General features: G+C 48.2%; 1 protein-coding gene across 1 annotated transcript in view; it reads right to left on the reverse strand.

The window, feature by feature from the left end:
• Positions 1-10,644, reverse strand: part of LOC135874899 (neural-cadherin-like) — a 71,384-nt gene extending 60,740 nt beyond the window's left edge. Inside the window, exons 1-2 of the mRNA XM_065399850.1 lie at positions 10,225-10,644; positions 9,765-10,176 (exon numbers count right to left, since the gene is read on the reverse strand). The gene's annotated coding sequence lies outside the window, so the exon portion shown is untranslated. The remainder of the gene's footprint in view (positions 1-9,764; positions 10,177-10,224) is intronic.
• Positions 10,645-11,844: the final 1,200 nt, after the last annotated feature.

Consider the following 11,844-nt stretch of genomic DNA (forward strand, 5'->3'; position numbering starts at 1 on the left):
GAGCATGTGAATTCCCCTCCAACAGTTTTTTCCTACTTCAGCCACTAATGGCACGTCCAAATTTGTGCAACATGCTTCATGTGCACAAATATGATGCACTAAAATTCATGGATATCCAAAGGCAAGTGTGCAGATACCTCTTGCTAACACCACTGTTATCAATCATCTTATGTATCACCAGTGCTGCATCACAAGTCCAGGTAATACAAGTGTCTGGTAGATCACCCTGAATAATAACATGCACAAAAGCATTATGGTTACTAGATCAGCAGCCTCCAGAACAGCAGCAGTATATTGGCTGCTGGATTGTGTCATATGTGATAAAAAGGCAGAATTGCTATCCTACCCTTTGTAACAGTTCTCATCTTTCACAATGAATTTCAAAAGAGGGCTTTCCATCCCCCCCCCCCCCCATTATTTGTCCATCTTGTTGATAACCTGATAAGCTTTCCCAAACCAGATGTCTGTTGTATTCTGTGTACCCTGTTTACTCTGTCTAAAATCCAGTGAACAAGCCAGATGCGAAACAAAGATTTGCTGATTTCGAATAGGCTATCATCTGAAGAAAAAGCAGCTTTGGTAGCATGAAAAAGATTTATTTTATGCTGCTAAGAGCATAGGCGTGCGCAGCACATTTCATTAGGGTGTGCACCCAGGGAGCCCCGCCCTGCCCCCATCCACTCCCTCCTACTTCCCACCCCGACTGCCCCCCTCAGAACCTCCAACCCCCCCTGCTCCTTGTCCCCTGAGTACTCCCTCCTGGGACCCCTGCCCCTAACTGCCCCCCAGGACCCCACCCCCTAAGCCTCCCTGCTCCTTGTCCCCTGAATGCCCCCCTACACCCCTGCCCCCAGCCAGACCCCCGGGATTCCCACGCCTATCCAAAAGCTCCCCGCTCCCTGACAGGACCCCCAGAACTCCCGACCCATACAACCCCCCTGCTCCCTGCCTGCCCCAACCCCTCTCCACACCCCTGCCTCCTGACAGCCCCCCCCCGAACTCCCGATTCATCCAACCCCCCCAGCTCCTTGTCCCCTGACCACCCCCTCCAGAGACCCCACCCTAACTGCCCCTCCAGGACCCTCCTTGCTCCCTGTCCCCTGACTGCCCTGACCCCTATCCACCCCCTGCCCCCTGACAGACCCCGGGACTCCCATGCCCCATCCAACCCCCCCTGCTCCCTGACTGCCCCCTCCAGAAACCCCCCTGCCCCTAACCACCCCCCTGGGATCCCACCCCCTATCCAACCCACCCTGCTCCCTGTCCTCTGACTGCCCCCACCCCTTATCCAACCCCCCCGGCCCTGGACCCCTTACCACGAGGCTCCTAGCAGCATGTTTGGCTCTGCGCAGAGCCAGACACGCTGCCCCGCAGGAGCGGGCAGCCCCGCCCCTCAGAATGCTGCGCGCGCAGCAGCATGGCTCCGGATGAGCGGGGAGCACGTCTGCCTCCCCGTGGACCCAAACACTGCCCCGCGGGAGCACGCAGCCCCAGCCCCCAGAGCGCTGCGCGTGCGGCAGCATGGCTCCAGGGGAGAGGGGAAGGTGAGGGAGAGGCCGGCGACTTGCTGTGGTCGGCTGGGCGCTCCGGCCTGGGAGCGCAGACCCCGCAGCTTGTCGCGCCGGGAGAGTGGGGCCATTTGCCCCCCCCTGCATTAGGGTATGCCTGGGCACACCTGGCACACCCCGTGCGCACGCCTATGGCTAAGAGATTGATCACACATTAGCTTTGGGGAACCCTAATTTTAACTAGAAGATATGCATGGGAGCGCAGGGAGTCATACAAAACTTGTTTTTTCTGTTTTACAGTTGTTTTATCTACTTCACTGAAACCAGGACCAGCTCCAGGGTTTTTGCCGCCCCAAGCGGTGGGGAAAAAAAAAAAAAAAAGCCACGATCACAATCGTGATCGACGGCACTCTAGCAGCAGCTCCACCGCGCTGCTTTCTTCTTCGGCGGGAATTCGGCAGCAGCTGCTTCCCTCTGAGAGGGACCCGCCGTCGAATTGCCGCGGAACAGCCCGACGTGCCGCCCCTTCCCCTTGGCCGCCCCAAGCACCTGCTTGCTGGGCTGGTGCCTGGAGCCGGCCCTGACTGAAACATGGAAGCATATACAGCCTCAATGTAAACACAGTTATACTTACAATTCACTCACTGCTGATATCAACTATCAACAACAAAGTACTGCCCTCAGTAGCTTCCATTGATGACTACAGAAATTTTGTGCGAGTATGGATGGCATCAGATGCCCCCAAAGACTGCAGCAGACTCTTGAGTACAAACAAATCTTTGCCATCAGGCCACTCGCTAAGAGTCTATTACAAAAGGTTGTTAAATTTAACTTTCATCAAACAATGTCCAAGATGCACTAGCCTCTCCTCCTAACAGCTTGTGCCAAAACCCTCAAGATTGTGGAGCCATAATACTAGTCAGGAATAATTACTATGTTTATGTAACAGTAAAGAGTAGGGCTGTTGATTAACTGCAGTTAACTCACGCGATTAACTCAAAAAAATTAATCGTGATTAAATCGCACTGTTAAACAATAGAATACCAATTAAATTTTATTAAATATTTTGGATGTTTTTCTGCATTTACAAATATACTGATATCTATTACAACACAGAATACAAGTGTACAGTGCTCACTTTATATTATTTTTTATTACAAATATTTGCACTATAAAAATGATAAGCAAAAGAATAGTATTTTTCAGTTCACCTCATACAAGTACTGTAGTTCAATCTCTTCATCGGGAAAGTATAACTTACAAATATAGATTTTTTTTTTTAGTACATAACTGCACTCAAAAATAAAACAAATGTAAAACTTAAGAGCCTACAAGTCCACTCAGTCCTACTTCTTTTTCAGCCAATTGCTAAAACAAACAAGTTTGTTTAGCTTTACGGGAAATACTACTGCCTGCTTCTTATTTACAATGTCACCTGAAAGTGAGAACAGGCATTCGCATGGCACTTTTGTAGCCAACGTTGCAAGGTATTTACGTGCCAGATATGCTAAACATTCATATACCCCTTCATGCTTCAGCTACCATTCCAGAGGACATGCTTCCATGCTGATAATGCTTGTTAAAAAGAATAATGCATTAATTAAATTTGTGACTGAACTCCTTGGGGGAGAATTGTATTAATTCTGTTCTGTATTACCCGCATTTCATGTTATAGCAGTCTCTGATGATGACCCAACACATGTTCATTTTAAGAACACTTTCACAGCAGATTTGACAAAACGCAAAGAAGGTACCAATGTGAGATTTCTAAAAATAGCTAGAGCACTCAACCCGAGGTTTAAGAATCTGAAGTGTCATCCAAAATCTGAGAGGGACGAGGTGTGTTCAGCAGGCTTTCAGAAGTCTTAAAAGAGCAACACTCTGATGCGGAAACTACAGAACCCGAACCACCAAAAAAGAAAATCAACCTTCTGCTGGTGGCATATGATTCAGATGATGAAAATGAACATGCGTCGGTCTGCTCTGCTTTGGATCGTTATCAAGCAGAACCCATCATCAGCATGGATGCATGTCCTCTGGAATGGTGGTTGAAGCATGAAGGGACATATGAATCTTTAGCGCATCTGGAACATAAATATCTTGCGACACCAGCTACAACAGTGCCATGCAAACGCCTGTTCTCACTTTCAGGTGACATTGTGAACAAGAAGTGGGCAGCATTATCTCCTGCAAATATAAACAAACTTGTTTGTCTGAGCGATTGGCTGAATAAGAAGTAGGACTGAGTGGACTTGTATGCGCTAAAGTTTTACATTGTTTTATTTTTGAATGCAGTTATTTTTTGTACATAATTCTAACATTTTTAAGTTCAACTTTCATGATAAAGAGATTGCACTACAGTACTTGTAATAGGTGAATTGAAAAATAGTATTTCTTGTTTTTTACAGTGCAAATATTTGTAATAAAAAAATATAAAGTGAGTACTTTTCACTTTGTGTTCTGTATTGTAATTGAAATCAATATATTTGAAAATGTAGAAAACATCCAAAAATATTTAAATAAATCGTGATTCAGTTTTTTTAATCGCGCGATTAATCGTGATTCATCTTTTTAATCGCTTGATAGCCCTAGTAAAGAGATTATTTTTACCTGTATTGCTGCTGTATCACTACCTGTTGTAATCCTATTGAACCCCAGATACTAAGAAAGATTGTGCTGTGCCAGTACTTGGATAGGAGATCATCAAAAAAAACCAAATGTCTACTGCTGAACTAGGGTTTGGTTATCACGTGTCCAGTTTTTGAAAGTTCAGTCAAAAGCGAACCTGTACAGTGTCCGGTCAGAAGTACTGACTGGACACCAAAAGTCTGGTTACTGCCCGCAGGGGCGATGGAATGGGGGGAGGGGGCAAGGGAGTGCCCACTGCAGCGTGTGTGACCGCAGTGGGGCACTTGCAGAGAGCTGGGGGCAGCATGGCGGTGAGCCAGGTGGGTGCCAATCCACGCCGCTGAATTGTTTGGATCGCGTCCTATTTTCCACTCTCCTCTCTGCTCCCCGGCTCTGCCCCCCCCTGCAGAAACACCCCATCTTCGTGGGAAGCCGCTCCAGGGGCTACGAGAAACACGTTACAAGACACGCGTGACTGACACCAGAGCCGCAACCTGAGCCAGGGATCGCATGCGGCACCAGCTCCCGCTTCGCCTCCTTCCTCGTGCCACTCGGATGGGGGCTCAGCCCGGTCTGGCACAGGATGATGGGGGAGCACCCTTAAAACTCAGGACATTCAGCTCATTGCAGAGCCTGGCCTCTCACACAAAGTGTGGGGAGGGAAGGGCATTTCCCCCAGCCCGGGTTGCCCAGACAACCCCCCCCTCCCCGATCGCTGCCTGCAAATGCCATCGCCAGCCTATCCCAGGGCATGGGGACCGGGGGCACCAGGTCATCAACCCACTAGGGTGACCAGATGTCCCGATTTTATAGGGACAGTCCCAATATTTGGGGCTTTTTCTTATATAGGCACCTATTACTCCCCACCCCATCCCAATTTTTCGCACTTGCTATCTGGTCTCCCTACACACCAGCCCCTTCTCAGCCAGGGCTGACTCCTAGCTGCATCTCATGGGCAGGCTCCACATCAGCTCCCAGCCCTGCTCTGCAGGTGATTCCTGGGCGGTGGGGGGAGCGAGCGAGCGAGCAGGGGGAAGCCAGCGAGCAGGGGGGCTGTAGTATCAAATTTTAATAAATTAGAAAGTTGGCAACCCTATGCTGAAGTGGTGTTTAGTACTAAAATGTGAAACATGGAAAACTGTGCCCAAGCTTCTAGGACCAAGTTTTCAAGATCAGGGACCCAAGGTCCATATGCAAGAGAGCACAAGTATGTTCCTATAGGTTTATGCACTGCCACAATTATCCATACAAATCAGGTCTTTGCACATGCCAGTGACCACTAGTAGCCTACATGTCCATTAGCTTGGGCACATTTAAATACAACTGGGCATAAACCTTTAGCTTCCAGTTTTGTAAATGTGTAATTCAATCTCCATCCAGATACACTGAAACTGAATTCTGAATTCAGATGTGCAGTGCAGGCATGAAATATCACAAATGGTGTGCAGATGCATACCGGCCAGTTTTACAAGATCTGTGGTAATCCGCTCCTGCATGTGTATAATAAAATAAACTTAAATCCACAAAGCACATACACACAGTAAACTTTCTCGGAGTAGGAAGGCATCCACGGCATTCATGAAGTTGTTTAAAAATTGTCCCCTAGGTTTAACATTTTGGGGCATATTTCACAACTCTGATCAGGCTTTGAAATGGCTTTGCAGATTACGTCATACCCTGTTAGAACAATGAAAATTTTGAGCTATGAAGTCACAGGCTCTAAAGAGTTGATTTAACATGCCAGACATTAAGAATAAAGGGGAAAATGAACTATCCTAAGGATCTTCTTTTGCTTGTCTTTTTTCAACCTTCTTTGACAGAGAAGCTATTTAAACACCAAAACAGAGCTCCTTGCATACTGCATACAGTACTATACAACAACTTTCCATCATATAAAGACTCATCATTTTCACCCCAAAAATTAATCTTATTTTTCTGCTTCTCTCTCATCTAGGGTCTCGCAAGCAGTGAGCAGCCCAGTAACTAACCATGTGGTAAAAGCAGTCTAGCCCATTATTCTTTACAATGAGCCTCTTCCAAAGATATATACATGCAGGGTAACACAATAACCTTAATCCTGAGACTTGCTGCTCCTTCTAATGAGCTGTGGCTATTACAGTGGTTTCATGGTTTAAGTGGATCAAGCCCCTCTGTCGGCACCTGAATTAGAGGGTATGGCCCTGCTATGCACATATGCTTTGAATCAGTCTGGTACTGGGAGAAGAAAGGATTGTTGTGACCTTTGATCTGGCTTGCCAGGTTGGGTTTCTGATTCTGGAATTAGGTTTATATTGTTCTAGAATCTCAAGGGAGAAAATAAAAAAGAATCTTTAAGTGTGCAAAAATGGTCCCTATATCTCAATTTGAAATCATAGCCACTTACAAGCAACAAGCATTCTGTATATGTATTTTTAAGATCTGTACTCCATGGATCATAGGCTTTTTAACAAAAAATGCCATCAGAAGAGCTATTAGGAAAAATTAAAAAGAAAGAAAATGGGGTTAACTAAAACATTTAATCTTCACATACGAATCTTGATTGTAAACTCTGAGGAAGAGAGGACATTCACCTTTATGCCTGTATACTGTCTTACACAATTGGGCCCTAATTCTGGTCAAGGTTTCTGGGTGCTACCATAATATAAAAAACTGAAGAGAGCCAGGCACTGTACTTCTCAATTTTCATTCTTACAATGGACATTTACTTTTCACAAGTAAACAAGGCAATTCATAAGCACTGTACAGAATTTATATTGAATGTATAGACTGTAAATTCTGTGGAGTGGGCGCCATCTTTTTGTTCTGTGTTTTGCAGTGCCTTGCACAATGGGGTCCTATGCTGACAAAACCTAGTGCATGACTATGGCTCCTAGGAGCTACTCCAACAGTTAGGAATCAAATTAATCTTGTTGTATACTGGACTCTTGCAACTCATTTCAGTGACCTAACTGAATGAAATATGTATTTTCTGTTTCTAGGATTCTGGTATGCAGGAAGAGTGCTATAAATTAATCAAAAATAAAGTAGATCAGAAAAAATGGAGGCAGAATTTTTAATCAGTCCTTTTTTCTCTCTAAAATATTAAAACATAAAAGCAAACATGCCAGTGGTAAAGCAGCACATGTGAAAATGTCTATTTCCCTTTGTAACGTCTACATAATGGATGAAAGAGTAAGTAAGGGTCTGTTAATTTTGTGTTTAAATTAATAAGGTAAAAAGCAGTAAGGCTTGATATGTGTTTCATAATATTGATTAATATGTCAGCCTTTAGAAAGGCACAATTATATTTAACTGGGTAAAGGGAAAAAACAGAAAAATATTATTTGTTCAATGTTACACATCTCACCAGATTCTCTACATAAAATATTGCTGTTCAAAACTGCTAAACTATTTAATAATCTACACCTGACAAGTGATTTAAAAAGTGAGAGGTCTGAAGTTAGTGATTGTCCAAAATTATGACAGAGTTCTACCTTAATTTAAAAAGCATCCCAGGGAAGGAGTATAAAAATGACCTTGTCCTACTTGATTATTGAATTTCTTTCACCCTGTGGCTTGTCCGTTGTCAATACATTCTCAGGGCATAGAACATGGTAGAAAAGCAACATTTTTAAGAGTACCACATTACAGATCACAACTGTATGAATGATTTTATAAAATACTGTTCATAATGGTATTTGCTTTATTTAATTACAGACAAGCAACACCGTCAACAAATATGAAACCTTTATAGCTCTTGATGTAGTCTGAATGAGAAATTCTGTTAGACACTTGTTAGCTTTAAAACAGACTTGGCCTACTCTTAAATTATATCAGCAGGGGTGTGAAAACCCCAAATTCTAGAGTGACACAGCTATGCTGACAAAAAACCCCAGCACAGACACAGCTATGTCAGTGGATTAGCATTTCTGTCAATGTAGTTAACAGAATTTAACAGCATTCTAGGAGGTGGTGTTCTTACACAGACCAAAAAACTCCTTCTTTCAGTATAGGCTGTGTTTACAGTAGGGGGCTATGCCAGCATATGCTCTATAGTGTAGATATAGCCATAGTCTCTTTAAAAAAATGAAGAGATATTTATGCTACGGTAAATGGTATTTCTCCATTGAACTGAGTTGCACATGTGTATAAGAACAATTCTCTGTCTGGAGGCTATTTGATTCTCAGTACATGCACAGTTGTCTGATGATAATGAAGAGCCCATGTTTAACATGTTTGCATTTGCTTTTAATTTTTGTACCATGTATCATATCTCCAAGTCATCAGTCTGTAAAAAAACATTTCCAAAATCTGTAAACATCTCATTGCAGGCAAAAGTCATGAGCAACTTTCATCCTGGCAAATTACTAGAGAACTAAAGTGACATACAGTTGGGACAATTACTTAGACATAGTGGCCCATGTACAATTTGGAAAATGGAAATATTTTAGTTTACCTTGACTGTTTCATGACCCAATTTATAGAACAGTAGACTCCTTGATATTTTGACCCACCTTCATTTCTAGTTTCTACTATTTAACGGGATTTAAAATGTTTTATTCCCCCCTTTCCAATATCACATCTATTTCCACTAACATTAATGGGCTTCATGCATGCAAACAGTGAAACTTGAGACTCAAGTTTTTAATCCGTTCACTTTTTGTGCTATGGTTCCACATGAATAATGCTAGACACAAAGCTTCTGATCAAATTTAGCAAACTGTGTGCCACAGTTTTGGCAGTTTTAATAAATATTTTTATCTGATGTTCGACTTAGATTTATGGATTATTTTTAAGAACCACAGGTCAGAATTAACACATAATTGAACTTCCCTCACAAATACTTTGTTTTCAAATTACTCTATGCTCTTTCCCCAGTCAGACCCTTCATCATATGCTCACTGCCCCTGATTCATTATTGTGCTCATGAGCCTGATTTGGAAAGAGGTGGGAAATCTTAAGACATTCAGAAGACTATTTAAAAATCCCCAATGTCTTCCTATCAGAGTCAAAAGCAACAGATTGCAACAGGCACACATTCTGAGTGTGCAGACAGACGCATCTTATACAGGCTCATATTGATGTTATACTGTACAGCATCTATGGTAGAGCGTTTTGAGCGCAACACATTTCAGGAGATTTGAAGCAGACCTACCCCACAACAGCATCCACAGTATAAAAACGGTACTTCCTCTAGGTTATGGGTATTCGGCGCTGTTTGCAGTGCGCATCAGACGATGTCTTGCCGGCCACCACACGTTGGCGCGCATTCAGACAAGGCGACACAGCAGGGGCCACCAATGCTATTAGGGCAGCACCGGGGGCAGCCAGTTCTAATGCAGTTAAACACACTCCCCCTGTTCCCCACTCCCTCCACCCCAGCCGGCCGGGAGAGGAAACAGGGTCCCCTGACTTGGGCTGCGCGTACCTCTCGGTTCTGTGCAGCACCCGCGGAGCCCCCGCGTTAGCCCGAGAGCGCCGCAGCCTTTAGGGGAACAGCCGCGATCATGGGCCGCCCAAGCGGCTCTGCGGGGAGAGGCGGTAGTACCGCCTGGGGGCCGAGCAAGTTGGGCCCCCGTCTCGGGCACCCAGCGCCGCCACCAGCGGCCCCCGCCTTCCCGCTCCGCGCCCGGGCAGCACCAGCCTTACCTTGCCCGCCCCGCCGGTGCACTCTCACCAGCGCCTCGGCGCGGCCGCCCCGCGGCAGGTCCCGGCTCAGGTGGAGGCGGCCTGACGCCCGCTCCAGCTCCACGGGGGCGGCGGGAGAAGCCAGCTCGAACCAGCTGCCGGCCTCCTGGTAGCGGGTGTCCGGCACGGTGAATATGGGGTCCCCGAGCCGCGCCCCGGCCGGGACCCGCGCCGTGTAGGAGATGGAGATGGAGCCGGAGCCGGGCGGCTGCTTCGGGGGCAGGAGCGAGCGGGCCCTGCGGGCGCCCTCTCTCCGCACCGTCAGCTGCAGCCGCCGCGCCGGGCTCCGCAGAGGCCGGGGCAGCCCGTGATCCTGCGCCGAGACCCAGAGGCTGAGCCTGCGGCGCCCCAGCAGGGAGCCCACCGTGAGCACCTGCCCGCTGCGGGGCACCACGAAGAGCAGGCGGCTGCCGGCGCCGGCCGGCCACGAGCTGTAGGTGAGCAGCGCATTGGCTCCTTCGTCCCCGTCCAGGGCGCGCAACCGGGCCACCTCGCTGCCCAACGGCGCCAGCTCGTCCACCTCCAGGGGCGGCCCGGCTGGGATGCGGGGCCGGTGGTCGTTCCGGTCCAGCACCCGGACCCGCAGCAGCGCCCGCCGGGAGGAGCGCCGCAAGGACAGGGTGTACCGCGGCCGGGCTTCCCGATCCAGGCACTGGGCCGTCCGCAGTAGCAGCAGCAGCCCCGGCCCCAGGTGCAAGGAGAAGCGAGAGGCGCCGGCCCCCTCCAGCGCCCACTCCCCCGGCGGCTCCCCAGGGCTCAGCAGACACCACAGCGGCACCCGCAGCCCCTGCACTGGTGTCCCCGCCGGGCTGTTCTCCGGCACCTGCCCGTAGAAACGGAGCAGGCGAGAAGTGCCGCTAGCCCGGGGCCCCGCCGCCCTGCAGAGGAGCTGGCGGCCGCTCCCGGCCAGGAGCAGCAGGGCGAGCAGCTGCCAGGCGTGGCAGCGCCCCCACTCCGGGTACATCCCCCTCCGGTAGCGGTGCGGAGCCGCTCGCAAGGCAGAGAGCATCAGCGGGCAGGGCAGGCTGCGGCTCCGGCTCCAGGCGCTGAGCTGACCGACACCCAGCCACACCGACTGCACGTGGAGCGCCCGCTCCGCCCCCTGCCCAGCGACCAATCAGGAATAGGGGCGGGGCTGGTGCTCTCCTCCAGAGCGAGCGATCCCTTGCCCTCGGCCAGGGGAGCCAGTCTACCCATTCCCCGCCCTTTATTTACAACGTGGACCCAGAAAGTCCCGACAAGTCTAGCGAATCTGGTACCGGAGAGTTGTCTGACTCAAACCTCCTTGCTTAGTTGCTTTAGGTGAATGAATCAACAGCAGCAGCCAGTGGTCTCAGTTTACAGCAAAGAAAATGTAGATCGTTTAAAAACAGGCAAGGGAATAAGTTGCATAACTGGACAGTGAAATCACCTTCATGCTCGATAGTACGAGCTAGCCTTAGCAGCCAACTGATAGGAATGGGTTTAGGGATAATGAAGCAAGTTCCATCAGTTTATTTAGCATTTACCTTTCATTATTCCAAAGGTATATTTCCAGATGTTATAATTGTGAAATATATTTTCCAAATGGAAATATAGCACTGAAACCAGACCTCCTTAAATAATAGCTCTAAGAGAGGCAAGCTTGGTTATTAACTCCACAGATATTTAAGTAGTCCTTATTAGGCACAATTAACTATTTCACTGCTGTTCATGGTTAGCAGGAACTCAGCTAAAGTCGGATTGTGAGTGTGCCCAAGTACCACGATTTCCACTCAGGATCGGTGCCAGGGTTTTTGGCACCCTGGGGGGGGGGTCCTTCCGCGCTCCCGGTCATCATCGGCAATTCTGCGGTGGGGGGGGGTCCTTCCGCGCTCCCGGTCTTTGGGGCACTTCGGCGGCGGGTCCCGGAGCAAGTGAAGGACCCGCCACAGAATTGCTGCCGAAGACCCGGAGCGCGGAAGGACCCCCCCGCCGCCGAATTGCCGCCAAGGGCGGCAAAATGCCGCCCTCCCCCAAATCCTGGCGCCCTAGGCGACTGCCTCGGTCGCCTAAATGGAAG

The sequence above is a fragment of the Emys orbicularis genome, chromosome 2, assembly GCF_028017835.1.
Source record: "Emys orbicularis isolate rEmyOrb1 chromosome 2, rEmyOrb1.hap1, whole genome shotgun sequence".
Taxonomy (NCBI): Eukaryota; Metazoa; Chordata; order Testudines; family Emydidae; genus Emys; species Emys orbicularis.